The sequence below is a fragment of the Pelodiscus sinensis genome, chromosome 15 (genome assembly GCF_052426305.1).
Source record: "Pelodiscus sinensis isolate ZL-2025 chromosome 15, ASM5242630v1, whole genome shotgun sequence".
In the NCBI taxonomy this organism is placed as follows: Eukaryota; Metazoa; Chordata; order Testudines; family Trionychidae; genus Pelodiscus; species Pelodiscus sinensis.
In genome coordinates this window covers 33,012,598-33,028,961 of record NC_143066.1, presented here as the reverse complement: position 1 = coordinate 33,028,961, position 16,364 = coordinate 33,012,598, and positions in this window count along the sequence as shown.

Here is a 16,364-nt window from a genome sequence, read left to right as displayed (position 1 = left end):
ATCGGAGGCAGCGGGAAGGGAGTTGATGCTCTGGATCAGTAAAGCGCTTCCATGTGGTTTACCTGAGGCGCCTGTCACGTGCGCTGACACCCGCAGGAGGCTGGATTGGAGTGAGCAGGTGGTGGTCTTGTTGAGTCGCTTGTCAGGGTAGGACTGTGCTGTTGGCTGCCACTGAGGGACCAGCCGAAGTTGCTTTGCTGGCTTTCTCATCGAGTGGCTAAAATTTGCTCCTTGTCTTCGGGGAGGTAGAGGTGCAGTCTCCACACCGAGAGGTGCCCCGTGTCAGTGTATTTGCTTATGCGCTAAGATTTACCATGGAACAGCCTGTAGAGCAGCAGGTCCTAAACACGTTCCCAGATTGGGCCTGCTCTTGCCTCTCCTATGCCCATCCTATTACAGCTTCTCAGCTGAGCTCTCTGCCCTCAGTGCACTGACTGGCAATGGAGCGTGGCCAGCTCCAAACACTGGCTGCTCCTCCCTTGTAAATGGGTGTCCTTGGCCAGGACCCTTTGCTACTAAAGCCTCTTATGGCTGATTTTTGCTCTGCCGTTGGCATTTCAGCCCCATCTCTGACCCCGCCCCACCCCCCACCCCCCCAAGCCAAGGGTTGGCTGCTTGTTCCATCGCCATCATTCAGCGCTGGCTGGACTCCACCACGTCAAACAGCGCTGTGTGAAAACAGGACCAGCGAGAACTTGGGGGGGGGGGGAGGGGAGGAGAGAATAGCCTCTTGGTTGGCTTCCTCTCTCCGCTGCGTCTCCAAAAGCCCCTGGGCAAGCGACCAGGCTTCACCCCCCTTGCCAATGGCAGTCGGATGTGGAAATCTCTAGCAACGTGCCAAACTGGAGGGGTTTTTTCCTGCACATGTAAAACCAGCTTTGTCAACGTGTCCTAGACGTAATTTATGGGGGAGGGGAGAGAACATTTGGGATACGCCCCCTACTGTTTCACCCCCAGAATTCTCAAAGAGGAGACCTGGCTCTTACCAACTCCTCTGCAGCTCTCGTTCATGGAAGAGACAGACTGGATTTCCCGTCATCTCCCTGGGCCTCAGAACTGCTCCCAGCCCCGTGTCCTACTCTGAGGTGGCCTAAGGAGGAAGTAAGGTTGTCCTTGGGCTGCTGACCTCTACTCAGGGCCCTCCTCTTCTTCAATCTCTCATGGCCTAATGCAAGCTCCTTCTCGTGTCATCCCTCTACGGTTCCTCGGACCCCACCTCGAAGTAGCCTCCTGGGTCCGCAGGAGCTCATTCACCATCACCACAGGTGCTACATGGAAATGATGAACTAGCCCGGTTTACACCCCAGCCCTCATTAAGCAGCCAAACGAGTCCCAACAGAACAGGGGTTGTGTTCTGCCCTTTCCAGCGTGAGGATAGGCCAAGGGCAGGTGGCTTGTGGGACTTGGGGTGAATGCGCTTTCTAGAAGCAGAAAGCCACACTCCGCTGACAATCTTCAGTTCCCCGGGGCTCCTAGAGGCCAACCCAGCAAGAAGCTGCAATGGGAATGTACCTCCTGGTGCAGTACAGCCGAGGGTGGGCACAGGGCAGAGCTGCTCCTGCCACGGCATGGTGAGGGTAGTATCACACCATTAGCGCCTTACAGCACTATCCCTCTGCTTCAGGTGCCGGCGGTGGCTTTCTCGGCTAGATGCAGCCTTCACGCTAGCGGTCCTGGGCTCAGTCCACGCTGGGCTCCCCTAGGCCTGGGGAAAGCCGAGATGCTGACACAGAGCGATGTATCCCAGCGGGCCCAGCTACCCCCGGCCATGGTACACGTATTTTCAGGAACTCTGGTGACTGCACCTTGTTGTCTCCTGGCTTTCCCAGGAAGGACCATGGGATTGGAGCAATTCAGGATGGGGCAAGAACCATTGGCAGTGTCATTTCCTACAGGAGCCAGATGTGGCCCTCTAGCAGAAGCTGCAGCTAACAGCCAGTGCTGTGGGGCAAGGATGAGTCTGTCACTGGGACCACACAGCCTAGGATGAGACAGGACAACGCAGCAGCTGGAGGGGGGCAAGGACGGAAGACAGCTGTTAAAATGAGACTGGCTTTCCTCTGGTTAAATGTTGGCATATTAGCAGCCCTGCTTCCCACCAGCTGCTCTGGTACCACAGCTAAGCCATGACATTCAGTTGCATTCTCCATAGCCCAGGGGAGTCCCATTGGATTGGCTATGACACCTGTTCCCATTTCAGGTGAGTCACCTGCCCATCTGGCATGTAGCCTCAAGCCCTGGGCTCACAGCACTAGCTTTTTCCTCCCAGGTCAGGTAAGCTTCCAAACACATCCATCACAGACCTCCCAGGGCCTTCCGGAGCCAGCTTAGAAAGGGCCTCTAATTAGGGCTGCCTCTGATGTTGGAATGACTTAAGTTAGTCACCTGCCTTTCAGCATGGCTGTGTGCCCACTGACTGTGGGTTTGGACTGCAGCCACTAGCGAAGGCACTGGTACCATCTGGCCTCTACGGTGCCTCTTACTCCCACCCTGCCACCTTCCCACATGTGCTTTCCGCCAGTGAGAGAAATGCACCATTTCAACCTTGGGGGGTAAAGCAACGCTAGTGAAAAGCCCATGGATGGGGACCCCTATTCTGGTTTTGTTCCAAGGGGGAAAAGAGAACACAACCGCACAATACTCTTGCACAGGTCGAATCTCTCTAGTGCAGCGCCCATGGGACCCACCTGGTGCTGAACCAGAGAATTTGTCAAACCACCAGAGGACAGTATTGTGTAGCAGCATTACCAACCCTTCCACTGCAAACTGGACTCTTGGAAAACACTTAGGCTGTGTCTGCATTGCACGCTTGCTGGCTGTCTACACTGCACGTGAGTTCTTGCGCAAGTACATTTACAGTAAAACATCGGAAAACAGGGCTTCTTCCAGAAGAGTTATTCCTCTCCCTACGAGGAATAAGCCTTCTTGCACAAGAGCTCTTCCACAAGAGGGCAGTGTAGACAGGCAACATGAATTTCTTGCGCAAGAAGCCCCTATGGTTAAAATGGCCATCAGAGCTTTCTTGCACAAGAGAGCGTCCACACGGCCATGCATGCTCTTGAGCAAAAGCATGTGGCAGTATGGACGTGCTCTTGTGGAAGATTTTTTTGCACAAGAACTCTTCCGCAAAACAGTTCTTGCGCAAGAAGCCTGCAGTGTAGACGTAGCCTTAGGGGTAAATTAGAGTGAAATCATAGCACAGAACACAGAGCCAGGACTGGTGGCTGTAAATAAACTTCATGGGCTCACTGAAAACTTGACCACGTATGTGGCAAGGAGCCATCCAGCTAACTAAAATGTTGCTGGACTGTGGATATTGCTGGACCAGAGTGCTGGATTAGAGAGGTTCAACCTGAAGCAAAATGAAGGTCATGCAGGTGATTTAACTGAGTCAGTTTATAGTCTCACACTTGCATTTTTTTCTCCAAGACCTTAGCTAACACATTCAGGCTTCTGCATTAGAAATTAACAGAGCAAGGTCCAATCTCTTTTTCCCTGCAACATGAATGACCCCAGCTCTCCAGCATAACCCTTCAGGGTCGGGCCCGGGGGAAGGATTCTTGGTTATTTTTGCTTGGGTGTGCCGTAACACTGTGGTTGCTTTGCCAGGAGACCATTAGCTCCTGCCCAAGTCTGCTTGTGTGGCTGTTACGCAGCCGCCCCTTCGCCCTGGCGCTGAATGCTAAGTGAGGTGCTATGCTTCAGCTGGAAACTTCCTAAAGGCAGATGCCCCTTTCTTCAGCATCCAGCCATGCCCGGACTGACTGGGCCAGCCCAATTTGTGGTGTACCCAAGGCGCACATCTGTAACTGCAGGGCGGGGAGTCTGTGGCGTCACAGAGGGCTTTTATTGTTGGCACAAGCCCAAGGTGAACGCGCTGCATTTGTGGAGGCAATAGCAATGCAAGGTTATTTTAGAGCAGGGGAGGGGAACCTAAGACCCATGTTGTAGAATCATGTTTAGGGGTGACCCTCAAGCTCCTGGCAAGAAGCTCACACCCCTCAGGGCGGCTGGCCCCTGCTATAATGCAGTGCCCACCTCTCCCTTGTTCGGAAAGGCCTCATGGTGGCTGCATGGCGGTTAGGTTGGCTTTGTTTCTCACGGCTGTTGCAGCGGGGCCTTTGCCTAACATCATGGAGGACGCATGCACACTTTTGTTCCCTAAGGACTAGCCCTTGCCCCCCTGGTGAGCCTGAACCCACCATGCAATGTGCCTATTCATTTGGGAGCAAAGCAGCAGGGTTAAGTAGCGAAGGCTGGGGTTGCCAGGCGTCCGGGTACTACCGGACAGTCCTGTTTTTGGGCCCTCTGTCCGGTAAAAAAAATCCAGAAAATACCGGACATGTGCAATGTCCGGTATTTCCTGGATTTCTGGCTGGGCACACGACAGAAGCCTGGCGGGGGCTGGGGGAGTGGCTGAGAGGCGGGGCGCGATCGGCACTGGGAGCCCTGGCAGCATCTGATGCCTTGGGGAGGAGGAGAAGCCCTGTCCCTGCTCCTGAGTGTGTGGTGGAGCCGCAGCTGGACTCACTCGTGCTTCTCTGGACCGTGTGCGGGACTGACAGCGCCCTGGGATCTGCACATGCCCAGGTCAGGGCTCCCCCCACCATGCGCTTCCACCGACCAGCTCCGCTGCCCCCAACCCCCTCCTGGCCACCCCACTTCCTGCCGGTCGGTTCTCCTCCTCCCCCATCTCCCCGGGCCAGCCTCACTGCTCCTGACACCTCTCCCCCCGCATCTCCTCCGGACAGCGGCGCTGCCCCTGAGCCCCCCCACCCCTCCCCCATCTCCCCCGGCCAGCCACGCTGCCCTGACCCCCCCGTCTCCTCTGGCCAGCCGCGCTGCTTCCGCCCCCCCCCCCGGCCAGCCCTGCCCCCCCTCCCGGCTGGTTCCCCCCCCCCAATCAAGTGTGTCCGGTATTTTTTCTAAACCTACCTGGTAACCCTACAAGTGGGAGACGATTGCGGCTGGATTTAACAAGCTGCACACGCTGAGGGGGGAGGAGGGGCAGCTGCTTCTGCAGAGGCTGGCGGGGGAGCAGAGGGAGACTCTGCAGACTCCCACGGCTGGGTGGGATTCACGGCCAGGGGAGTTAGTGGGGGGAGGGGTCAATGAATGGCTGGGTGGGGTTAGTGGCCAGGGGGGTTAATGGCTGAGTTGGGGGAGTGACAGCACAGGGGGGTTAGCTGCTGGGGGGCAGGGGTTATTGCCTGAGGTGGGGGGGTTACAGCCCAGGAAGGTTAGTTGTTGAGGTGGGGGGTTTGAGTGCTGGGAGGGTTGATAACTGGGGCGGGTATCACAGGGGGAGCTAATAGCTGAGGTGGGCAGTTAGCAGCCTGGGTGGTTAGTGGCTGAGGTTTGTGTGTGGAGGGATGTTACAGGCCAGGGGGGTTAATGTTGAGGTGGGGGGGTTAGTGTCCGGGGCGTTTATTGGCTAACGGGGACGGGGAGAGCTAGGGGTCCAAGGGCTTAATGGGCTGATGTGGGGGTTTAGTGGCCAGGAGGGTCAATGGCTGACGGGGAGGGATTAGTGGCTGAGGTGGGAGGCAGGTTAGTGGCCAGAGGGGTTCATGTCTGAGGGGGAGGGTTTAGTGGCTGAGGTGGGAGGCAGGTTAGTGGCCAGAGGGGTTCATGTCTGAGAGGGAGGGTTTAGTGGCTGAGGTGGGAGGCAGGTTAGTGGCCAGAGGGGTTCATGTCTGAGAGGGAGGGTTTAGTGGCTGAGGTGGGAGGGAGGTTAGTGGCCAGAGGGGTTCATGTCTGAGGGGGAGGGATTAGTGGCTGAGGTGGGAGGCAGGTTAGTGGCCAGAGGGGTTCATGTCTGAGGGGGAGGGATTAGTGGCTGAGGTGGGAGGCAGGTTAGTGGCCAGAGGGGTTCATGTCTGAGAGGGAGGGTTTAGTGGCTGAGGTGGGAGGGAGGTTAGTGGCCAGAGGGGTTCATGTCTGAGGGGGAGGGTTTAGTGGCAGGGGAGGGGTGGGGGGGGGGGGGGGTTAGTGTCCAGAGGGGTTCATGGCTGAGAGGGAGGGTTTAGTGGCTGGGGTTGTTAATAGCCAGGGGAGTTAAAGGCTGAGGAAGGGGATTACAGGCTAGAAGGATTAATGGCTGAGGTGGGGGTTTAGTGGGCAGGGGGTTAATGGCTGAGAGGGAGGGATTCATGGCTGGGGGGGGGGGGTTAGTGGCCAGGGGACTGAGGGGGAGGGATTCATGGCTGAGGTGGGGGGGAGGTTAGTGGCCAGGGGTGTTAATGGCTGAGGTGGGGGGGTTATTGCCTGGGCCGGTTAATGGTTGAGCTAGGTGGGAGTTAGTGGCCAGGAGGGTCAATGGCTGAGGTGAGGGGGGCGGGCAATGGATAGAGAGGTTACTGCCTGAAGTGGAGGGATCAATGGCTGAGGTGGGGGAGGAGAGGGGAGGGGAGGTTGGTGTCCTGGACATTTATTGGCTGATGGCGTGAGCTAGAGGTCGGAGGAGTTAATGGCTGATGTGGGGGTTTAGTGGCCAGGAGGATCAATGGCTGAGTTGGGTGGGGGGGTAGTGACTGGGACGGTTAATGGTTGAGTGACTGGGACGGTGTGTGGGAGACTCCAGCAGCAGCCGCGGCCACGGACACCCTCAGACGGGACGCTGCCCCGAGGCCGCCCGACGGGAGAGAAGCGCCAGAGCTGGTAGGAAGGCGCCCAGGGCGGGGAATTGTTCCTCGCGAGCTCAGCGTGTGGCGGGCGGAGTCCCTGCTCCATGACCAACAGGGCCCAGGGCTTGGACCCAGTGGAGCGGGGGGGGCTGGGTCCAGCTAATCCCACCGCCCGTAGCAAGACAGTACCCTGGAAGTTTGCACTCACCTTTGAGCTAGATCCTATTGCTCCCGATAGATGGGACTTACCTATGGACTGGGCCTCTGGGCCGTATTTCTCAGGAGGGAGAGGGGACTTACTTCTCAACTAGGTCTGGGCCTGATGGCCTCTAACCGAGGGGACCCGTCTGGGTGCAAGGCCGCGGAGTGGCAGAGGTGCTAGCAGACACACCTATGGACGTGGCTGACCGGCCAGGTTAGCACTGAGTGTGGGGAATTGGCACGGCCTTGGAGTAAAGGCTGAGCAACGCCCTTGGAAGGGCTCGTCTCAAGGGGCAGCCATCCCCCGGCTGTGCCCCTGGCACAGGGGCTCAGGCAACTGGGAGTCAGTGGGAGCGTTTGTGCTGCCCAGCTCCCATCGGCGGCCCTTGAACTCACGTGAGTGGGAGGAATTTGAACAGCTGCCCCGCGCTCAGCAGACGGAAACGTGGGCTCCCCAGTGCTGAGCTGCTCCAGACAATTCTTTCCCCGCCGTGTGGCTGGGGGCTCCGGCCAGAACACGCCTGCTCTGACTGACCCCATGTCTGGGGATGGGAAGCAATTTTCAAGGGGTCAGATGTGCAGAGCCTGTGGGGGTTCGGTGGATGAGGCTGCCTCCCTCGGCATCAAGGGGCAGGGTCCTGGGCTGGGTTCAAGTCATGTCAATGAGGGATTCTCCATCCCTTGCCATTGCTCAGCCATGACGTGAGGGCATCAGTAACTCAGCCAGGGAGAGTGGGACTGGGACCAGAGGGGCTGGGTGAGGTTCTGGGGCCTAAAGGGGCAGGGGGCCGGACCAGATGCTCATGATGGTCCCTTTGGCCATTCAAGTCTGAGCCCAGGAGACCGGCCTTTGGGCCTCCTGGCCCCAGCTCCGACCCAGGACTCTGACAGTCACTGCTCTGACTGCTAGGCATGACTGCTCCAGCCAGGAGTCTGGGAGGGCTTTGCCTGGGGAGGGGTATTGTCATGGCAAGAGAAACAGTCTTCCTGTGCCTGTGGGCTGCATCCCAGAGAGGGGTCTTGGCTGGCACTGCTCTGTCCCCACTAGCCCTGGGGCATAGCAGCCCCCTTGGCCATCGTGGGAAAAGTGTTTCAAGTCCTCTGGTTTGGAGGGAATGGCTGAAACAGACCCGAGCGTGTGCTTAAGGCCCAGAAAACAAAGCTCATAAAAACACAGACTGGTTTATTTCTCTTCAATCTCTTTATCTGAAACCAGTCTCACAATTTTTTTACTTGGCTCCTGCTGTTGCTACACCTGAGGTGGGTGGAGATTTTGGCATTGAGGGAGCATCTCTGAGAGGCCACGAATCACTTTTGCTCTTCCAGGCAAAGCAGGAGAAGGTTGCAGGGACTCCAGAGTCAGCTGGAGGCTGGATAAATCTGGGCTGGTCCCAGTGGCTGGCAGACACGGTGTTTTGTGCCTGGCTGCGCAGCAGGTTTCTTCATCCCCCAGTCTGTACCCAGGAGTCTCTGGCCACTCCCTGCCGGGGGTGCTGCCGTGTGAGCCCTGTCCTGGCCCTGGGCATTTCTGGCCAGGCCCTCCCTTTGCTCCTCCACTCTCCATCCAGGCAGATCTCTGAGTTGGGGAAACCTCTCCTGAGAACTTACCGCCTCCTCCGTGGAAGTGGTGGGAAAGGGGCTGCCAGGAACTCCTGGCCGTGTTGGCCCTCGGGGTTGTAGAGGAATCCTCTAGTGCAGCGTTTCTCCCCCTGGGGGTCCCCGCCCAGAAGGGGGCGGCAAGGCGAGGGCAGGAGGGTCGCTTGCAGGGGCACCGGACGTTGGGACTTTCCCGGCCGTGGCCTCATCTTCAGTTTCCAGGTCTCCATCCCAGCGGAGTTTGAAATAAGAAGAAATGTCCCTGATCTCTCCTGGCCTTCTGAGCTGGGCGGCTGGAGGGCAGCTGCTCTCTGCCACCCAATCTGGCCAGCAGTGGCACAGACGGAAGGGTGGCAACGGCATCGCCGGCTGCACTTCCTTCTGCGCTGCTGCTGAGGGTGCTGACTTCACAGCTGGGAGCCCGCTCACTCTAGCCACACAGCTTGGAAGGAAATGATGCCACCAGCAGCGGTGCAGAGGGAAGGGCGGCAGTGCCAGGCCACACCCCCTTCCTTCTGCACTGCTGCTCGTAACGGAGCTGCCCTCCGAGCTGGGCACCTCCCCTGTGGCTCTGTGGTCCCCCAGCGGAGAAGGCCACCCTGTTAATGCAGCCCGGAATCCTGTTTGCTTGTTTTTGCTACAGTGTCGCCCCTATTTCCCTTGTGATCCACTATGAACCCCTAGATCCCTTCCTGCAGGACTCCTTCCTAGCCAGTTGCTTCCCATTCGGCATGTGCCAAATGGGTTGTTCCTTCCTAAGCGGAGCACGTTACCTTTCTCCTCATTCAGCTTAATCCTGTTTATCTCAGCCCATTTCTCCACGTTGTCCAGATCAGTTGGAAGTATGACCCTGTCCCCCAAAGCACTTGCCACGCCTCCCAGCTTGGGATCATCTGCAAACTTACTAAGCGCCGTCTGGATGCCACAAGCTAAATGTCTGATGAAGATAGGGAAGAGTCCCAAAACAGACCCCTGCGGAGCCCCAGGTGTTAGGACCTTCCCACATGGCTGGGAACCGTTCATAACGACTCCCTGAGAACGGTTTGAAAGAGAACAAAAGGCTGTGAATATCCCCTGTCAGTAAGCACCCGCTTGGCCATTCAGCAGCGAGACTCTGGGAGCTGGGGGGGGGAGGGGGGCGGGTCTCAGCACACGTCCAAGTGGAGGGCCCAGGTCACCTCCTGCTCCCAGCGCTCTGCCAGCCCAAGTTCTGTGTGAGGCCTCCCTCCGCCCCAACCCCCACCCTCCCCCACTTGGTGGGGCGGGGGGCAGGGAAAGGGGGAAAGACGCAGGAGAAGGCGAGACAGAGGGGGGACGGGGCAAAGGGGAACCAGACAGAGCAGGCTCCAATCCTTTCCGAGGCTCTGATCGTCTCACCGGGCCTAACATGACTGGCCGCAGGGAAGGAGAAAACGCCGATGAGGCTCCTTCTGCCCCCGCCCCTCGGTCCCAATTCTCCATCCGGCCCCTGCAGAGAGCCTGGGAAGGGGCCGCACTGCTGCTAAGCCGCAGGAAACTCGGCGCTTGCCCCGGCCTTGCACCTCCATCCTGAGTGGCTGTTGCCAGGGCCTCTTTGTGAGGTCATCCCTGTCCCCCAATAGGCTGTGGTCATGCAATGGGCCCTTTGTGATGTCACTGCCACTCCCCCACCCATCCTCAGCTATGCTGGTGTCCTGGCCCTGGCCGGCCCCTCAGGGTGTTTGAGGGGTTCCCCTGGAGCCCCACTGAATGACAGTTGGGTCTGGGGCCCAGCTGGGCAGTGATGCCCCAGGGGCTGCTTCCCTCAGCCCCATCCTGCTTCTCAGTCGTTAGCAGAGTGTGAGGCCAGAGGGGCCCATTAGAGCATCAGATCTGCCCCCTGCACATCCCAGCCTCCTGTAGCTCCTCACAGTTTCCTTGTTCTGACCCCACACACACCAGAAAGGCAGCTCGTCTGCACTGGAGACACCAAACAAGGGGGAATCCCTCATTGGATTTGGCTGTTTGTGCCAATGGTGCATCAGCCTCCCCAGGAAATATTTGTGCCTCATTTCTCCCATGCGCTTGTCTGTTTGCCCCTTCCAGCCATCAGCCTTGTTCTGCAGCATGAACCAGCCCTTTCATCAGGGGCAGTTTCGCACCAGGAAGCCTTTAGACACGTCTGTGAAGTCCCCTCTCAGCGTCCTTTGGCAGACGCTAAACAGAAGGTGTCTTTCTTCAGCCCTCAGACCATGGGGCTCTTTGCTACCCCTGCTCCTGTTTTCCATGTGGCCCTGGAGGCAGCCGCGGCCTCCAAGCTCTGTCTCCTGGATGCTGTCACCTCCCGACCTGCTCACCCATGTGCCTAGTGACGCCTGGAGCCGCATTCCCCACAGCAGCGCCCTGTGGGTGCCCGTTGAGCGTCTTGTCCTGCGTGTCCCCAAAATTGTTCTCACAGTACCTGCCTGCCAGGGACCGCTCCCCACTTCGGCGAGGGGGGGCTGCCTGCTCTGGGATGGGGAAGGGCCTTGCCTTTGGCTCTGGGAAAACCTGGTTTGTTGGCATGGGTCTAGCTTCCAAAAATGGCTCCATGTCACTGCCCCGGCCTCAGCCTAATTTGACCCTACTCGGGTTTTGGTCCCTGCACATGTTGGGGGGGGGGGTGCTTGGCCCTGAGGGGTTCATCCAACATCACACAGGGAGGCGGTGGAAGATCCAAGCGTTCCAAATCCCAGCCTGGAACCTTAAGCACCTTGCGTGGAGAATTGAAATGCTGCAGCTAGTACATCAATGGCAGCTACCCAGCACCCGCAGACAGGGCTGCTGTACCCATCCAACGCAGATGCCAGCTCATTTAGCCTCTCCTAGTGCTTTGCATGGAACAAAAGGGGAACCAGGCGGTGGCCCACCCTACAGGCATTGCCAGGCTGTGCTCAAGAGTCTTGTCTTTGACCCCAAAGGGCCCCTCCTAAGGAAGCCAGTCTTGCTAGAGCAGATCTGGGGAAAATACGTCCCGAGGGCTGAATTCAGCCTGCTAGCCACTAGATCCGGCCCGTGGAGGCAGCGGGGAGCCCCAGGCAGGTCCCTAGCTCACCCTGCAGGCCCGCCTGCCATGTGGCTTCAGGGCTCCATTGATTTTGAAACTGGAGGGGGGGGAGAGGGACGTTTTATTAGCTGTCACACCCCCAGCACAGTCTCATTGGCTGGTTTCTGGCAGATCCAGCCAATAGGAGCTGTTTGTTGGAATAACAGGCAGCCAAGAATAATCACACTCCCTCCCTTTGGCTGAGTTGTTCTTGAAGCACATGGCCAGGCAGGCTGTCCGACCTGCTTCTGTAAGGCTGCCGGCACAAAATGGAGTCTTTTTTTTCCTCAATTTTTTTGTGGGGGAGGGTGTTCGGCATTTTTGTTTCAACCATCTGGCAACCCTAGCGAAGGCTGCGGGTGGGAGAGTGATTATGTATTGTGCTCTACGTCCCAATGAAGTGACTTGGTAAACTGGGCTTGGCAGTGACATTTAGGGCAAGGCACAAGGGTCAGGAATCAGGAATACTTGCAGTCTAGGCCCCTTTCTGCCACTGACTCGCTCCATGGCCTTGGGCAAGCCCCTTGCCTGCTCTGTGAGACGGGTTGCCTAGCTGCCGCATGGCTCTACCGTTGAGGTGTTTTTGTGAGGCTCCCTACATTCAGGTGGTGGGTGGTGGGCCGCATGCACAGATGCAGATGGGGAAATGGACAGCATGGCTAAGCCAAGGACTAGTTGACCCATAAAGCATATTCCAGCCTAAGGTAGGGCCTGAACTGAAAGCCGGAATAAATATTTTGGGGTAACTTGATGCAGCTGGCTCCCTCAGTGCCGAAGGCCAGGCCCCAGAAGCAGTCAGATGTAGTATTGCAGGCACTGTTTAGCGCTGGTCTTTATGTGGATGCCATCATCGGTGGTGGGTAAAGGTAGGGCTGGAAGAGGCAAGCCCCCAGTCCCACCCCTTCTGCTGAGGCCCCACCCCCCATGGGAGTCCAGCTGCCTCCTGTCCCCACCATACTATGGGGAGGCAGGGCAGTGCGCACACCCCCCAGCATGGGGAGGGCAGATGGGCACTCGGGGGGGTGGCACCACTCCGCGCCCCTCCCCCCCAATACACCTATAGTAGGCGTGTGGGTGGGGCCAGGTTGGCAGTTTGGGAAGGCAATACCTTCCCCCGCCTATTATACAAGCTGCCCATGGATGGCATTACTGGTGCAGGTGAGCCTCCCCCCGTTTCCTCACACCCACCCTGTAAGGCAGGGCAGTGCTGTTACCCCCATTTTACAGGTGGGGAATTGAGGCACTGTCATAACAAACCTGCCACTGGCCCAGGCTCACTGACTTGGGCTGTGGGTCTACCAAATGCCAGTACAGACTATGCTGGAAGGGTTGGTGGGACAAGGCGGGAGGGGCCTCTTGAGTTAGCCCTATCAGCCCAGGGCCTCAAAGTGAGTCGGTGCCCACCTCCCACTCAAATCCATAGGCAGGCTGCACCTGCCTATCCCTGCGGCTCAGTGGCTGGCTGCTGCATTGTCTCCTGTGGCCAGATGTGTCCCCAGCAGAGCTAAGAAGTGACCCGGGGCCTGCTCTCTGGCGCCTTTTAACAAAAAAACACCCCCGAGTTTATTCATCAGCATACACACAACAGCAAAGTGACAACTAAGACAGCGACACAGAGACTAGACAAGGCCTGTGAACCCCTCCTGAGCGAGACACGCACTATGGAGTCTGTCTCTCATCCCTGCCCGCAGCCCACGGCCCTACTGCCCTGGGGATGCAAACAGCTGGTTCAGCAGCACTTTGGGATAAGGATGTTCGCACACATGCCCATGCCAGAGCCAACTCCACAGCTCCCTCACATACCACCCAATGTGTTCAAGGCAAAGTGACAGTAGCTGGGCTGAGCCATGATGCCGTGTCCGGGTTTTGGAGTGGCCTAGGGATTAGGCATTCTCCTGGGGAGCACAGGGGTTGGGGCTTAAGTTTGGGGTTTCCCTCTTGCTATGTAGCAAGGAGCCCCTTAATTGCCAATCTATCTTGGCCCAGGAGGACTTTCAGGGGCAGCAAAGAGCCTACTGAAAGATGCCAACCTCACAATGTGGCTTGGAGTGACTGTAGCCCTACCTTTATGGCCACACACTCCGAGAAACAGAGATGCCAATGTACCAGCAGACTCCACGTGCCACTAAACATTCGTATGGCTCCTGGAAACCCTGCAGCTCAAATACATACAGTTTGGCTTTGATACGCTGTTACATGCTACCAAACAGCACTGACTGTTCACCATGCAGCAGGCCTTTAGGATATTTGCTGAGGCACAATCCGTGTGTTAGTGAATCACATGCCTGGCTCCTTAATATAATGTCACTTGATTTGTCTTTTCTGCAACTACCAAAGCCCACCGGCAAATATTTCAGCCGGGCTGTTCAGCACTTCGGGGGGCTGGGAGAACCCCTGGGGAAAGTCAGAGGGGACTTGAGTGTCCCATTCCCCTTGGTGACTGCGAGTTGCAGCCTTCTTTCGCTATAGCATGCCACTTGACATGTACAGTTGAGCCCAATATGAAAGCATTTTTTAATAATGGTTGTTAATGGGGTGGACAGCCATAAATGGCACAGTAAGATGGACCTGGAGGGCTCTTTTAGATGACCAGGACCCATCATCACTGCAAAGAAGATCAAATGAGAGACCCAGACAGGTTCTAGCAAGGGTTAGGGTCCCTTCCACAGCTGGGCCAAGTGCTGAGTTAGTACCTCCAGCTGTGAACAATCAGACCAATTGAAACAACAAACCTGGCCTTTGTTTGGAGGCTGTGAGTGTTGGCTGATGTGATTGCAGAGTCATTGGCCATTTTCTTTGACAACCGGAGGTGACTGGGTGAGGCCTCATGACGACTGGAAAACGGCAACGTGGCGCTCATCTTTTTAAAAATAGGAAGAAGCCAGGGAACTATAGACCAGTTAGCCTCAGCTCAATCCCTGGTAAAATCATGGAGCAGGCCCTCAAGGAATCTGTTTTGAAACGCTTGAAGGAGAGGAAAGCGATCAGAGACTAGACGAATCCCAAGTACTGCTACAGGCTGGGGACCCAGTGGCTAAGCGGCAGTTCTGCAGGAAAGGACCTGGGGATCACAGTGGATGAAAAGCTGGATATGCATCAACAGTCTGCCCTTGTAGCCAAGAAGGCTAACGGCATATTGGGGTGCATTAGGAGGAGCATTTCCAGCAGATCTAGAGAAGTCATTATTCCCCTTTATTTGGCACTGGTGCGGGTCCCAGCCTGCCACCTGCTCCAGGCCTGGAAGCAGGTTTGTTGTGCCATAGGCCTTGGCTACACTGGGTTGGGGGGCTCTCTGGCTATGTCTAGACTTCAGGCTTCTTTCGGAAGCTTTTCCAGACAAGATCTTCCAAAAAAACTTCTTCTGAAAGAGAGTGGCCGCACTGTGAAAGCACATCAAAAACGCGATCTGCTTTTTTGACAGATAGTGTCCACACCGAATGGACGCTCTCTTGCATGTAAGCTGTGATTACTATGGGCGGAATGGTCACCAAGGCACCTGTGCTTTTTCCTCTTTCCACTTCTTGTGAAAGGAGTCCCTCTTCCCCGTCCACACACGCGTCTTTCCAAAAGCGCTCTTTTGCAAAAAGGCTTCTTCCTCGTAGAAAGAGGATTACCAACGCTGGAAAAACCCCTCTGCTCTTTTGCTGTACTTTTGAAAGAACGCGATTGCAGTGTGGCCGTTACTCAGGTTTTGTCGGAAAAACAGCCATTTTTCCAGCAAAAACCTGTAGACATATCCTCAGGGTCACACCATGGTAAAATCACAGGGCTTGGAAAGCACAGAGGGCCTCCCAGCGTGTGCTACAGCTCTGGAGTGGCGTTGTGATGTGTGTGCTGGAGGGCGGCAGACAGGCGACGTGGGAGTTAACAGCTCAGAGGCCAGTAGCTGGCATTCAAGCTGAGGCAGCACCGTTCCTGGAGCGTGGCAGGCTGATAAATGGCATCCTTTGGGCAGTTCATTAAGCAACACACTTAGCAGTGAGCACGGTTAAGAACATGACATGGGCCTTTATGCATTGCAGAAAAAGAACCATGTGAGGGACTGACCCTACTGTAACCACTGACTCTAGACAATTTACACTTGCTTGACTAGCTAGGCCAACTATTTTATTATTTCTTCAAAATGTGCTGATTTCCTTTGCAGCACACAGGAAGGCAAATGAGTCAGGACTCTCTGACACACAACTATCGAGCTTGTTGGGGTGGATTGTTGGGTGCTAGCATCAGATGCAACCCCTCTACCCTCAAACTTCCTCTTGGTTTTGATTCAGGCCATTAGAGCAGGGCCTAGCTGTGTAGTGCAAGTTCAGAACTGTCTGGGGAAGGTGGTTTGATTTGGGAGGCTCTCTGAAGACAAGCTAGGCCCCATCACTCCGTTGGCAACTCAAGCAGCTCTTCAGCTCACAACTCTCTCCTGAGAAGTGTTGCTAGGTTACACAGAAGGAAGAGCTAATCCCCTCCTTTGCAGGAGAAATTCTCTGGCCTGCGTTACGCAGTAGATAGGCCGCTCTAGACTATAATAGTCCAAGCTGGCCTTAAACTCTGACCCTGCCTAGAAAGCACGAAAGAGGCCAGGAAAGGTGGGCCACTAGCGTCTAACAGCAGGGCTGTGTCTAGACTGGCCAGTTTTTCCCGAAAATCAACCGCTTTTCCAGAAAAACTTGCCAGCTGTCTACACTGGCTGCTTGAATTTCTGCAAGAACACTGACGATCTCATGTAAGATCGTCAGTGTTCTTGTGGAAATACTATGCTGCTCCCGTTCGGGCAAAAGCCCTCTTGCGCAAATCATTTGCGCAAGAGGGCCAGTGTAGACAGCACAGTACTGTTTTGCGCAAAAAAGCCCCGATGGCTAAAATGGCGATGGGGGCTTTTTTGCGCAAAAGCGCGTCTAGATTGG